The sequence below is a fragment of the Eptesicus fuscus genome, chromosome 13 (genome assembly GCF_027574615.1).
Source record: "Eptesicus fuscus isolate TK198812 chromosome 13, DD_ASM_mEF_20220401, whole genome shotgun sequence".
Lineage (NCBI taxonomy): Eukaryota > Metazoa > Chordata > Mammalia > Chiroptera > Vespertilionidae > Eptesicus > Eptesicus fuscus.
Window position 1 is genome coordinate 3,206,066 of NC_072485.1, and position 12,921 is coordinate 3,218,986.

Below are 12,921 nucleotides of genomic sequence, written 5' to 3' on the forward strand. Positions count from 1 at the left end.
TCTGAGAGAAACGCGCCCTGGAGTTTCGCCCACTGCCAAATAGTCCAGTCCCTCCCCTAATGAATCTGGACTCCCAGATTCTCGCCTGGAACTGGGTTTCAGTGCAGTTGGAACTGGGTCTCAGCGCAGTCTGGCGTCCCTGTCTCCTTCCAAGCAGGGCCACCCAGTGGCGCAGGCAAAAGTCCGTCCTCTGCGCACCTTCCAGTGCGCGCGTCTGGAGCCGCCGCTTCTCTGTGCCTCCGCCACCACAGCCCAAATTCATTCCCCCAGCGTGCGCCTGGCTTCCCAGGGTTTCGCCTGGAACTGGGGTTCAGTGCAGTCGGAACTGGGGTTCAGCACGGTCCTGAGCTTATGTCTCCTTCCCGCTAGGGCAGTTCAGTGGCGCAGGCAACAGTCCGTCCTTTGCGCCCCTTCCCGTGCGCGCCTCTGGAGCTCTGCCTTCCCCCGCTCCTCTGTGCCTGCGCCCCACAGCCCAGATTCATTCCCCCAGCCTGCGCCTGGCTTCCCAGGGTTTCGCCCGGAACTGGCGCTCAGTGCAGTCGGAGCCGGCGCTTAGCGCACTCCGGAGCCTTTATCTCCTTCCTGCCAGTGAACGCCGGCCAGGCCGTCAGCCGCCCCCTCCTCTCCGGCTCCATCCTCCCCGCAGGCGCGCGCGCTCGTGTCTCCTCCAGTTTCTCCATACCTCAGGCTTTTACGGCTCCCCCGATTGTCCCCGTGGCCCTCTCCTTCCCCCCAGCTGTGGGCATTTCAGTCCGCCAGCTCTCCTGTGGTTCTGGACGATGTCCGTTCTGACCTCTAGTTGTGCCTTTGAAATTGTTGTGCCCAGCTGCAGGTTAGGTGTTTCACCTATGCCGCCATCTTGGTTTCTCCAATTTGTATTTAATTTTAAGGAAGAAACAAATCAGCCCTCTGTTCTGCTAGGTTCTGTTAGTAATATAGTTGCAGATCAATAGAGATCTGCCTATTCATTGCTCCTATCCTCCAGCCCCTAGCAACCACTGATTATTTTACTGTTTTCATACTTTTGCCTTTTCCAGAGTGTCATATAGTTGGAATCATAGGCAATTCAGATCGTCTTTTTTCACTTAGCAATATGCATTTAAGGTTCCTCTGTGCCTCTTCATGGCTTCATAGCTCATTTCTTTTTTTATCCTCACCTGAGGGCATGCTCATTGATTTTTCAGAAAAAGGGAAGAGGTAGAGGGAGGGGAGAAGGAGAGAGAGAGAAATATGTGAGAGAGAAACATCAATTCGCTGCCTCCTGCACAAGCCCCAACCAAACCGGGGTCAAACCCCGCAACCTAGGCATGTGTCCTGACTGATAATTAAACCTGCGACCTTTCCCTGCATGGGATGATGCTCCAACCAACTGAGCCACACTGGCCAGGTGCTCATTTCTTTTTATAACTCAGTAATCCTCTATTGTCTGGTATACTACAGTTATTTACCCATTTACCCAGTGATAGACGTCTTGCTTGTTTCCAAGTTTTGGCAATTATGAATAAAGCTGATAGAAACATCGATGTGTAGGTTTTTGTGTGGACCTAAGTTTTCAACTCATTTGGGTAAATACCAAGGAGTGTGATTACTAGATTGTATGGTAAGAGTATGTTCAGTTCTGTAAGAAAGAGCCAAGCTGTCTTCCAAGGTGGCTGTTGCATTCCCACCAGCAATGAATGAGAGTTTCTTTTGTTCCACATCCTTGCTAGCATTTGCTGTTGTTGGTATTCTGGATTCTTTGGGTGATCTCTCTTCCCATCCTCCCACCCTCCCAGCCTTCCCTCTGAGATTCTGCAGTCTGTTCTGTGCTTCTGTATCTCTGGATCCATTTTCTTCAAGTTTATTTTGTTCATTAGATTCCACATATGAATGAGATCATGTGATACTTGTCTTACTCTGACTGGCTTATTTCATTTAGCATAATATTCTCCAGGTCCATCCATGCTGTCTCAAAGTGTAAGAGATCCTTTTTTTTTTTTTTTTTTTTACTGCTGCATAGTATTCCATGGTGTACATGTACCACAGCTTTTTTTTTTATCCACTCATCTACTGATGGGCACGTAATTGTTTCCAGATCTTAGCTATTGTGAATTGTGCTGCTATGAACATAGGGGTGCATATATCCTTTCTGATTGGTGTTTCAGGTTTCTTAGGATATATTCCTAGGAGTGGGATCACTGGGTCACATGGAAGTTCCATATTTAATTTTTGAGGAAACTGTACTGTTCTCCTCAGTAGCTGCACCAGTCTGCATTCCCACCAGCAGTGCACGAGGGTTCCCTTTTCTCCACATCCTCGCCAGCACTTGTCATTTGTTGATTGTTTGATGGTAGCCATTCTGACAGGTGTGAGGTGATACCTCGTTGTTGTTTTAATTAGAATCTCTAGGATGATTAGTGACTTTGAGCATTTTTTTCATATGTCTCTTGGCCATCTGTATGTCTGCTTTGGAGAAGTGTCTCTTTAGGTCCTTTGCCCATTTTTTAAATTGGGTTATTTGTCTTCCTTTTGTTAAATTGTATGAATTCTTATATATTTTGGATATTAACTCTTTATCAGATGTATCATTGCCAAATATGTTCTCCCATCTAGTGGGTTCCCTTTTCATTTTGTTGATGGTTTCTTTTGCTGTGCAGAAGCTTTTTATTTAGATGTAGTTCCATTTGTTTCTTTCTCTTCTTTGCATTATAGCAGTCGCTTTAGCATTTTTTGCAGTGCTGGTGGTGACAAACTCCTTTATTTCACCACCGATTTTGAATGATAGCCTTGCTGGATATAGTAATCTTGGTTTCAGATCTTTGCTTTCATTACCTTGAATACTTCATGCCATTCCCTTCTGGTCTGTAGAGTTTCTGATGGATAATCAGCTGATATCCTTATGGGAGTTCCTTAGTATGTAACAAATTGCTTTTCTCTTGCTGCTTTTAAGATTCTCTCTTTGTCTTTAATTTTTGGCATTTGAATTATGATGTGTTTGATCATGGGCCTACTTGGGTTCTTCTTGCTTGGGACTCTGTGCTTCCTGAACTTGTGAGACTTTTTCCTTCACCAGGTTAGGGATTTTTTCTGCCATTATTTCTTCAAACATGTTCTCTAACCCATGCTCACTTTCTTCTCCGTCTGGCACTCCTATTCATGTTGTCCCACAGGTCTCTTAAGTTGTCCTGTTTTTTAATTGTGTGTGTGTTGTTGTTTTTTTGGTTCTCTGATGGAGATATTTTTTTCCTACCCTGCCTTCTAATTCACTGATCCAATCCTCAGGCTTCCTCTGATCTGCTGTGTAATTCTTCCACTGTGTTCTTTATTAGTGCTATGTAATTCTTCATAGTTACTATATCCTTTCTCATGCTGTTCAGCATCTTTGCCATCATTATTTTGAACTCTATGTCTGATAAATTTCCTATCTCCACTTCATTTAGCTCTTCTTCTGGAGAATTCTCTTGTTCTTTCTTTCATTTGGGGCTCGTTCCCCCCCCCCCCCCAATTTCCATTTTGGCTGCCTGTTTGGGTTTGTAACTGTGTATTAGGTAGATCTGCTACGCCTCCCTTTCTCAGTTCTGGTGCTCTGGGCTGGGGAGTTTTCAGTGGGAACCCTGCACAGCTGAGATATCTCTCCTGACCTTCAGGTGCTGTCTGTGAGAGCCCAGCCAGCCCTTTTGTACCTTAGCACTTCTTACCAGTCTCCACTTTCCGTCCTTGGTTGTCAGGGTTCTTTCTAGCTAATCTTCAGTTGATTATTCGGGATGGTTTTTCTGTATTGTAGTTATAATTCCAGTTTGGTCCTGGGAGCATGTCAGTGTAGTATCCACTTACTCCACCGCCATTTTGGAATCTGTAGTTGTCTTTTTTCTTACTGACTTGTGGTAGTTCTTTACATTTTGGATATGAATTCCTTTTTGGTTTGTACTTAATAGATATCTTTTTTCCTCTTTGTGGGTTTCTGTTTCATTTATAGTGGTGTTTTTGATAAACCATTTAAATTTTAATATGATGAAATTTAATAGTATTTCCCTGTATTAGTAGTGCTTTCTGTATCTTTTTCAAACATGAAGTCACAAAGATAAGCTCTAATATTTTAAAAGTTTTATTGCTTTACCTTTAAAATTTAGATTTCTTAACTGAAATTATTAGATTACTAGAGGCCCAGTGCATGATTGAATCATGCACGTGTAGGGTCCCCTACATGCTTTCGCTTTCGATCGCTGGTGCATCAGGCCTTTCAGAAGCCTCCAGTGCGGTGGAGGCTTCTGAAAGGCCTGGTGCCTGAGTGGAAAGGCACCCAGCTCCCACGCTTTCGCTTTGGATCGCTGGTGCACCAGGCCTTTCAGAAGCCTCCAGCGTGGCGGAGGCTTCTGAAAGGCCTGGTGCACCAACGGACAGGCACCCAGCTCCCAGCTTTTGCTTTTGATCGCGGGGAGCTGGGTGCCTGTCCGACGCGGCGGAGGCTTCTGAAAGGCCTGGTGCCTGAGCGGAAAGGCACCCAGCTCCCCAGCTTTAGATGGTCCGCGGCGGGAAGTGAGATCGCTGTCCCAGAGGCCCTTTCTGTGCTGCAGCACAGCCATGGCGCCCACACTGAGCTCGCGCCGCCGCTGGTGACGCAGCTCAGCGTCCCGCCCGCCTAATCAGCCACCCCGGCCACCCCGAGTCCCGCCCCCCTGTACCTCCTGGCCAATCGTGGGCATAGCGAAGGTATGGTCAATTTGCATATTTGTCTATTATTAGGTAGGATTATTAGTTGATTACATATAATTAGTGAATAAGTATTTATTGTCACTCTAGCTATGCTGTAGAAGAGTCCGTGGAAGATCCAAAGAGATGTAAGACATTGTCCCTGCCACAGAATAATCTGAATTCAATTTGGCTCTTCACAGTTAGCATCATGTAACAAACAGAACATTGGACTGAGAATTTAGAGACTTACATTTCATTATAGAGGCCTGGCTGTGACATTACCTTTGTGACTTTAGGCAAACTCATTTCCATTTCAGGGTCTAATCTATGTTTTGACTAACCTGTAAAATAAAGGGGTTGGTCTAAGTTAAGTGGTTCCTGATTTTGGTTCCTTAAATTGACAAGGTTATGGGTAAATTGCAACAGAAGCTAATTTTTCTTTATAAAACTGAAAAAAATTATGCATTTTTAGTCAGGTTAACCAAAATATCAAGACTCTTTGTTTTTAACTGGAGTTGTATGTCCTTTCTGGGTAAGAACTGACTTGAACAAAAAGAAGCTCTGATCTTTAATTAGTTTTTTAAAGTAACCTTTGTTTATTGATAATTTTAGTTTAGTAGACAGTTTTTAAAAATATGGACTTCAGACTTCAATGAAGGCAAAAGGGTGACTAATAAGGATAGTGCGATGGAATTAAATAATAAAAAGTGTGGTTAGTGATGAAAAAGTTGGGTGCCTGCTAGTCTAAATGATCTTTTTTTATTGTATTGTCCTACCATCCATCCATTGTATTTGCATGTCAGGAAGCACGTCAATGAAAGGAAGTCAAATATAACAGAGGAAAGTAAGAAAGAGAAAATGTGAATGTATATAATAGTGTTTAGGTTTTTTTTTTTTTTTTAATAAGGAAAATCCTCTTTTGGACTTGATTCTTAAAATTAAAATTGGGCCAATAGCCTGCCTGACAATAGAGCAGTACTCTGTTCTTGCTAACTTTTGATCATTATAGCTATATCAAAGCCAGATCTAGATTTTGGGAGCTCTCAGGGGCGGGAGGTGACCTCTTAAGGTCAAAATAAGGCTCCTATATAGTGTCTTTGGAAGAACAAAATTTTGTGGATATCCTATCTAATAAAGAGGGAATATGCTAATTGACCCTCACACCATCTCAAAGATGGCAGCGCCCACAGCTAATAAGGAGGGAATATGCTAATTAACTGCCCCACCCTCAAAGATGGCAGCACCCACAGCCAATAAGGAGGGAATATGCTAATTGACGGCCCTGCCCTAAAAGATGGCAGCGCCCACAGCCACAAGATGGTGGCGCCCAGTCCCCTTAGTCCTGCCGGGGTGGCAGGCGCGCAGAAAGGCCGGATCCCCTCCCAGGCAGGCCTGGCCGCTCTGCGCACCTGCCTCCGGAGTCCCCCAGTCCTCTCAACCCCCCAGCCCCCCAGGGCCAGCCCGAGGCACAGGCAAGCCTTGAATGGCGTCTGCCACCCAGGGCCGCCCAAGGCTCAGGTAACCAGGACCAGCTGAGGCTTGCGCTGCTGGCAGTGGCAGCAGCAGAGGTGTGATGGGGCGTTGCCTTGCCCTGATCGCTGGGTCGCCTCCCGCCCCTGAGGGCTCCCGAACTGTGAGAGGGGGCTAGCTGGGCTGAGGGACCACCCCCGCTTCAGTGCATGCATTTTCATGCACTGGGCCTCTAGTCTATAGTAATAAAAGCATAATATGCTAATTAGACCGGACAGCCAGATGACCTTCCGGAAGAAGCCAGGGCTGCAAGGGCTGAGGCAAGCCACTGTGGCTGTGAGGGCCACACCCCTTGCACAAATTTTGTGCATTGAGCCTCTAGTGACTAGATAAATTGCTTTTCTGGTAATGCCTTTTTCCTTTTTCTTTACTACTGATGCATAGGCTCTGGGGTCAAACTAAGCTGAAATTCTAGATCCACCATTTACTAGATGTGTTGTTACCTTGGGCAAGTCATTTAACCTCTATGTGCCTCAATTTCCTTATCTGTAAGTTGTGAGAATTAAAGGAGATAATGCACCCAAGTGCTTAACAGAATGCTTGGCACATAGTAAGCTCTCAATAGATGTTATTGGTTAGTATTTTTTATTTGTTTAATCCTTTGTTCACACTGTGTGTGTGTGTGTGTGTGTGTGTGTGTGTGTGTGTGTGTGTCTATATATATATTTATTCTGGGTATTACACAGTTAAAATGAGGGTCACCAATATGACCTAAAAACCAATATCAAAGATTTAGTAGAAAAACATTGGATTGGGAGATAAGAGTTTTGGGTTCTGATCCTGGCTTTGACATTAACTATTTGCAGGAGACTGAGCAACTCTTACAGTTTTCTTACCAGTTAATTGAGGGAGCTACACTAGATGTTTCGGACATGACTTCCAGTGCTCAAGTCTTGTGATGTCACAAACTTTAACTAGAAATATTTGGTTTGGGGACCTCCTTATTTTTCCATAGCCTTTAACCTTGCTTAATCTTGTTTTTCTTCTCATTGCCCAGTGGAAATTGGATCAGTGTTGGTGGAAGGTAGGGTGAAGAGAGGAGGTAGGATTTTCACCACAGTTAGAATAAAGTTATTGGCAGGCAGGAAGAAGTGTTCTTGTTATTCTGTAGTTCTTTTAAAATTTCTAAGATTAGGAGGAATCAGAGGGGGAAGGGAGTAAAGGGAGGTAGGGGAGGGTAAAGGGGGAAAAATGATGACTTGGGGTGATGAACACACAATGCAATGTACAGATAATGTTTTATAGAATTATTAACCTGAAACCTATATAATTTTGTTAACCAGTATCACCCCAATAAATTCAATTTAAAAAAACCCTCAGCAATTCCTATGGTGATATATTGGTATTTAATAAATACTTTCGTCTATTTTCTTCCTTCCTTTGCTTTCCTTCTTTATAATTTGTATAGATGCCCAGATGAAGGCAATGGCACACTGATAATCAGGGTTTGTCATTTTGAGCATGTTGCTAAAGTTTGTTTTTAGCAATGCCTTGTATCTGAAAAGGGAATCAATGTGAATTCCTCATTTATATATTAGTCTATGAATAAGTAGGTTGCTGTTCCTTTAAGTTCTCATTTTGAGTTGTTTATTTTTTATATGTGGAGTTTACAATTCTCTGTAATATTGACTCGACCTAAAGCCAATAGAATAATAGCTATAGCAGCAAAATTAGAATAACAGTAATGATAGCTGTTGTTTACAGGGTATTACTATGTACCTGGCATTGGGTTGAATATATTATTTTATTTAATCCCAAGAACAACCCTATAAGCTAGGACATTTGTTATTCCCATTTTACAGTAGAAGATGTGTTTAGAGATTAAGGAAATTTTACAAAGTGCAAAGCTGGTAAGTCATGAACTTGAATTCCAACACAGATCTGTCTGAGTCAAGCCTTTTTTTTTTTTCTTTCTAGAAATTAATACTATTTTGAGTTGGTAAAATGCTGTTTTGCACACACATTTCTGGCAACTGGTAGAGTTAACCGAATGTCCTTTTTTGCACAACTCTCACACAGTACAGATTCCACAGTGTCCTCTGTCATCTAAGCATTAAAATCGTTTGACATTCTTCTAAGTCTTCACAACACCCCTGTGAGGTAGGCGGTATTGACCCCATTCTATAGATGGGAGGTCTAGGCACGGAAAGGTAGTGGCTCCTCGGAGGCCGCAGGTCTGTGCTCCACGTTCGCTGTGATCTCACACAGACCACGCTCTTGTCTAGTCCAGAATTAAACGAGGGTCTTCATAGTTCATATGTTTGACTCCTAAAGCCAACCACTCTCCCTGAACTGGAAAGACAAAAATATGACTAAATCTCAGTCGGGACTATTTGCTCTATTTAAGACTTTCACGAGTCGCCTTGCATTGTGTAGCTGTGCAAGCCCGCAAACCCCTTTGGAAGACAGTTTGAAGTGGCATCAGGGATGATGAAATTTTGAGAACAGAACATAGAAATCAATAGTTAATAGTTTTGAATCAAAACATAAAACTAGCCGAAACCGGTTTGGCTCAGTGGATAGAGCGTCGGCCTGCGGACTCAAGGGTCCCGGGTTCGATTCCGGTCCAGGGCATGTACCTTGGTTGCGGGCACATCCCCAGTAGGGGGTGTGCAGGAGGCAGCTGATCGATGATTCTCTCTCATCGATGTTTCTAACTCTCTATCCCTCTCCCTTCCTCTCTGTAAAAAATCAATAAAATATTTAAAAAAAACATAAAACTACACGCTATGGTAAAATAAGAATAAACCCCAAATCGACAGAGAGCAGTACCTCCCAGTGTCTGACAAGGCCTCGCATAGAGCAGGCGTCCAGGAAGTGTTTCTTGGATGAAGGACACATCTTAGACGAAGGACACATCTTGGACGAAGGACACATCTTGGACATGCCTGCCACTAATGATAGCCCCCACTGGGGAGAAGGGCAGGGGCAGGAGCTGGGAGGCCACAGGGGCCTGGGGGCGCCCTGGTAACACAAAGCCGCTGGTCTGGGTGTGGATGCTTCCTTTCTGCCAAATAAGAGTTGGGACTGTAAACACCCAGCCCTTCTGAACTTACACTGCCATTCATAAAAACAGGTGTGTAAATAGGATAAATATATGGAGAGCCTTATCAGGAAGTGTCTTTAAAACTGGATAGATGCTCATGCGCCCATGGAGAATGGGAATGAGGAGGTTAGGGATGTGCTGCTCATGTGTTTCCGTTTAAATGCATCTCTAACGCTAGAAAGCCCTGGTGCCCACGCCCCTTCCGGCGGAAGAAACCTGATCCTCCCGTGGCGGGGTGCTTGGTTACAGCCCAAATGGAGCGAGGCCTCAAAGGACCGCTGGGCTCCTGCAGCCTGGCTGGCCCAGCGCACTGCTGATATCGCTGTTATCTGCTCCTTGTTCATCTCTCATCGTCGTCCCATCTCTTGATTCAGCCCAAGAACAGACTGCTCCGGGAAGTTGGGGGAGGGGTTCCTTTGGTCCTAAGGCCTCTGACCTTTGGTCTTGAGAGATGTCCCGAAGAGGAAATGGTGAGTATAAAGTGATTAAGAAAATCCATCCTGCACAGTGGCCGACCGGAGGCCATTTTGTCCCGGGCTGTGGAGAGTGGGAGGCGCCGTGGACCCAGGGGTCATAGCTCCACCTTGACCCCTTTTATGAAAGGCAGGCCCGTGGGCACCCGCTTCTTATACTCCAGGTACTCCTCTCCAAAGAAGTGAATCAGGGAGATTTCCTCCTTTTTCGTCCAGTCGCGGAAGAGCTGCCACACCGTCAGGGCGCAGCCCTCGCCACAGACGGGGTTGCAGAGCATCACCTGGGTTCCGAGACTCCAGTAAAATCACCTCACGTAAGAAGGGTGCCGGAACCAGGCACACACACCCCCCACTCGTCACCAGAGTGTGGGTTTCTGATTTTTCATTCTGCGCCATGTGGTTGAAGTTGCAACCAGCCATAAACATCGCCGCTTTCCTCAGATATTCTCCAAAGACCACCATCAGCAGGCCCGTGGCGCTGAGCCAGGTGACCTGCTTCAGTTCTGGCCAGAGCGGGTGAACTCGATCCAAGAAGAAAGGACAGCCACGGTGTACTCCAGGCTGTGGTTCGGGAGGAAGGAGTCCAGGGACAGGCTCTTGGAGTTGTTGACTGCTGTGACTAAGTATTCAGAATAGTGGCACAAGGACAGGGAGCACATGTACCAGCCAAAGTGACTCCAAGAAAACTGGCTGGAACTCCGCAGCACCCACAGCTGAATATGAAGCCCAGGAAGCAGGCTCGGATGGCTATCTGGTAGCCCGGCGGCCGGTAGAGCAGCAGTAGCAGCAGTGTGTTGGGCCCAGCCATGTGGAGCGCCTGCAGGCTGGCGTGGGAGCAGCAGCAGCGACGGTGGCCAGGCTTGAGCCCCGCCTCGGAGCCCGCCATGGTGCAGGCGGCGGACAGGGGGCATGGCGCTGGCTCAAGCCTTTTTTATGTTCTTACTAGAGGCCTGGTGCACGAAATTCGTGCACGGGGGTCCCTCAGTCCAACCTGCACCCTCTACAATCCAGGAGCTCTCAGGGGATGTCCTACTGATGGCTTAGGCCCACTCCCCGTGGTTCTCTGCTCTCTGCGGGCCTGGAGGTTTCACTGCAGCCATGGAGATGAAGCCCCCATGCCCTGCTCCCTGCTCTCTGCCTGCCTCCGCCATGTGCCATGCGAAGGAAGCCCCAATGCCCTGCAGTGTGCTCTGTCTGTCAGGCCTGGGGGCTTCGCCGACACAGACACATGAAGGAAGCTCCCACGCCCTGTTGTCTGGGCTCTGTCTGCTGGGCCTGGGGGTGTTCCCGCCACCTCTGTGCTAAGGAAGCCTCCATGCCCTGCTGTCCTGGCTCTGTTTGCCGGGCCTGGGGCTTCCCTGCTGCCGCTGCGCTAAGGAAGCCTCCATGCCCTGCTGTCCTGGCTCTGTTTGCCGGGCCTGGGGCTTCCCTGCTGCCGCCGCACTAAGGAAGCCTCCATGCCCTGCTGTCCAGGCTCTGTCTGCCGTGTCTGGGGGTGGATCAAGCCTCGCTGCTTGGTCCCCCCGAACCCCGGCGGGGCTGACAGGCCCAGACACTGCAGCAGTGGTGGAGCGGGTAGGCTGGATCCGCCCCCTCTGGAGGCATATTCAGCCTCGATGCTCCTGCGGACAGGCCAGACACTCCAGCAGCGGGGCTGAGGGGACTGGGCGTCACAATCTTGTGGCTATGCGGGCCACCATTTTTGTCACGGAGTGACGGTTAATTTGCATATTACTCTATTATTAGATAGGATTCATTAAGAACTAATTGAACAGAAATGAATGAACATTGGCACATGCAGTGGATTAATTCTATATAAATCCTGTCAGATTCTGAGTAGTGCAGAACTGATAAAGTCAAGGTGAATTTCTCATCATTACAGGAGACACAGTGTAGCAGAAATCAATATCATAGGCAAGGAGATGTTAATATGGTAGGCAGACTAACGGGGTTTCCCCCTTTGGTGGTTATTGTTGGTTATTGCTCTAGAAACTACTACAAAGGCAGCCTTTGCTTGACAAATCATGTGTACTTAAGGCAGAACACTGCCTGCTTTTCATGCTGGCAAGTCCGTTCTTTCCCAGTGCTGGCTACCTGTAAGGAATGTGAGCACGTTGGATTTAGAACAGGAAACACAATTTCCCCCTCATTTCAGAATAGAGTTCACTTAGGGAGACAGACCTTTCGGTGACAGTCACTTACTTTCTGGTTGTGATTTTTGATACTTGCATAATGCTCACCTGGTAGACATTGTCAGGTGAAAAGCCTTCCTCCTATATGTTTCCTGTTAAAGAATTGCTAGTCACAAGAATTATTATATTGAGAATATGCTTGATACTCTTTTAGGTTAAAGTGTACTTATTGTGAAGCCAGTATTGTGAAATGTTCTTTTTCCACTTGTTCCGGAATGTGTTTTTTTTTCTTTCCCCTCAGTAATGGACTAAGATGCAAGTGTATTGTGAAGAAGGAGAAGTTATTGCCTGGGTGGACCCCAGTCAAAGTGACTTAAGTGTGTGATTAGATTCTGCTTCTGTTTGGGAAAATGATCTAGATGGATGCTATTCTCCGCCCCCCCCTACCCCCCCCCTTTGGGAGACTAATACTTTATCCCAGTATTTGCAAGGTAAGGTTAGCCTGCTCCAGAATCAGAACATTTTGTAGATACTACTATAATCTTCAAAATGTAAGCTTTAGAAAGCGGGGAAGAGAGGTTAGGGTAGTTACAAAGACAGGATTAAAAAGCATGGCGGACTCAGGAGACTGTAAACGGTGTCATAAGGCTGAAGCGAGTAACTGGGAAGTGGCATGTGAGACGGGTGGGTTAGTAGAGACCAGACAGTGAAGAAGCTTTGGATTTTATGCTAAGAAGTTTGGATTTTATTTTTTGCAAATTACTGGGAAACTTGTAATTTATTTTAAGAAAGGGGCAGAGAAAATCAAGTTTGCTCCTTTATATTCACGTGGCAATGTGGAGGGTGGATTGAAGGTAGGGAGACAATTATTCATTACCTTCATTATTTGTAGACTGTTGTAATCATTCAAGCAAGAAATAATGACTTGAATTAGGAAATAGTTCTAGGGGTACAGAAAAAGGGTGCATTTCATTCATTCATTGTTATATGACATTGTTATTTGTCAAACACAGAGTTAGTTACACATCGGATTAACAAGGTGAACAAGCCACAGTTACTGCCTCTAGGG

The 12,921-nt window shown here is 46.0% G+C and overlaps 1 protein-coding gene and 1 pseudogene across 7 annotated transcripts in view; one reads left to right on the top strand and one right to left on the bottom strand.

Annotated features, from left to right (window-relative positions):
- Nucleotides 1–12,921, top strand: part of SIK3 (SIK family kinase 3) — a 310,082-nt gene that overhangs the window by 92,540 nt on the left and 204,621 nt on the right. The window lies entirely within an intron of this gene.
- On the bottom strand, nucleotides 9,819–10,606 carry LOC103293827 (protein-S-isoprenylcysteine O-methyltransferase-like; annotated as a pseudogene).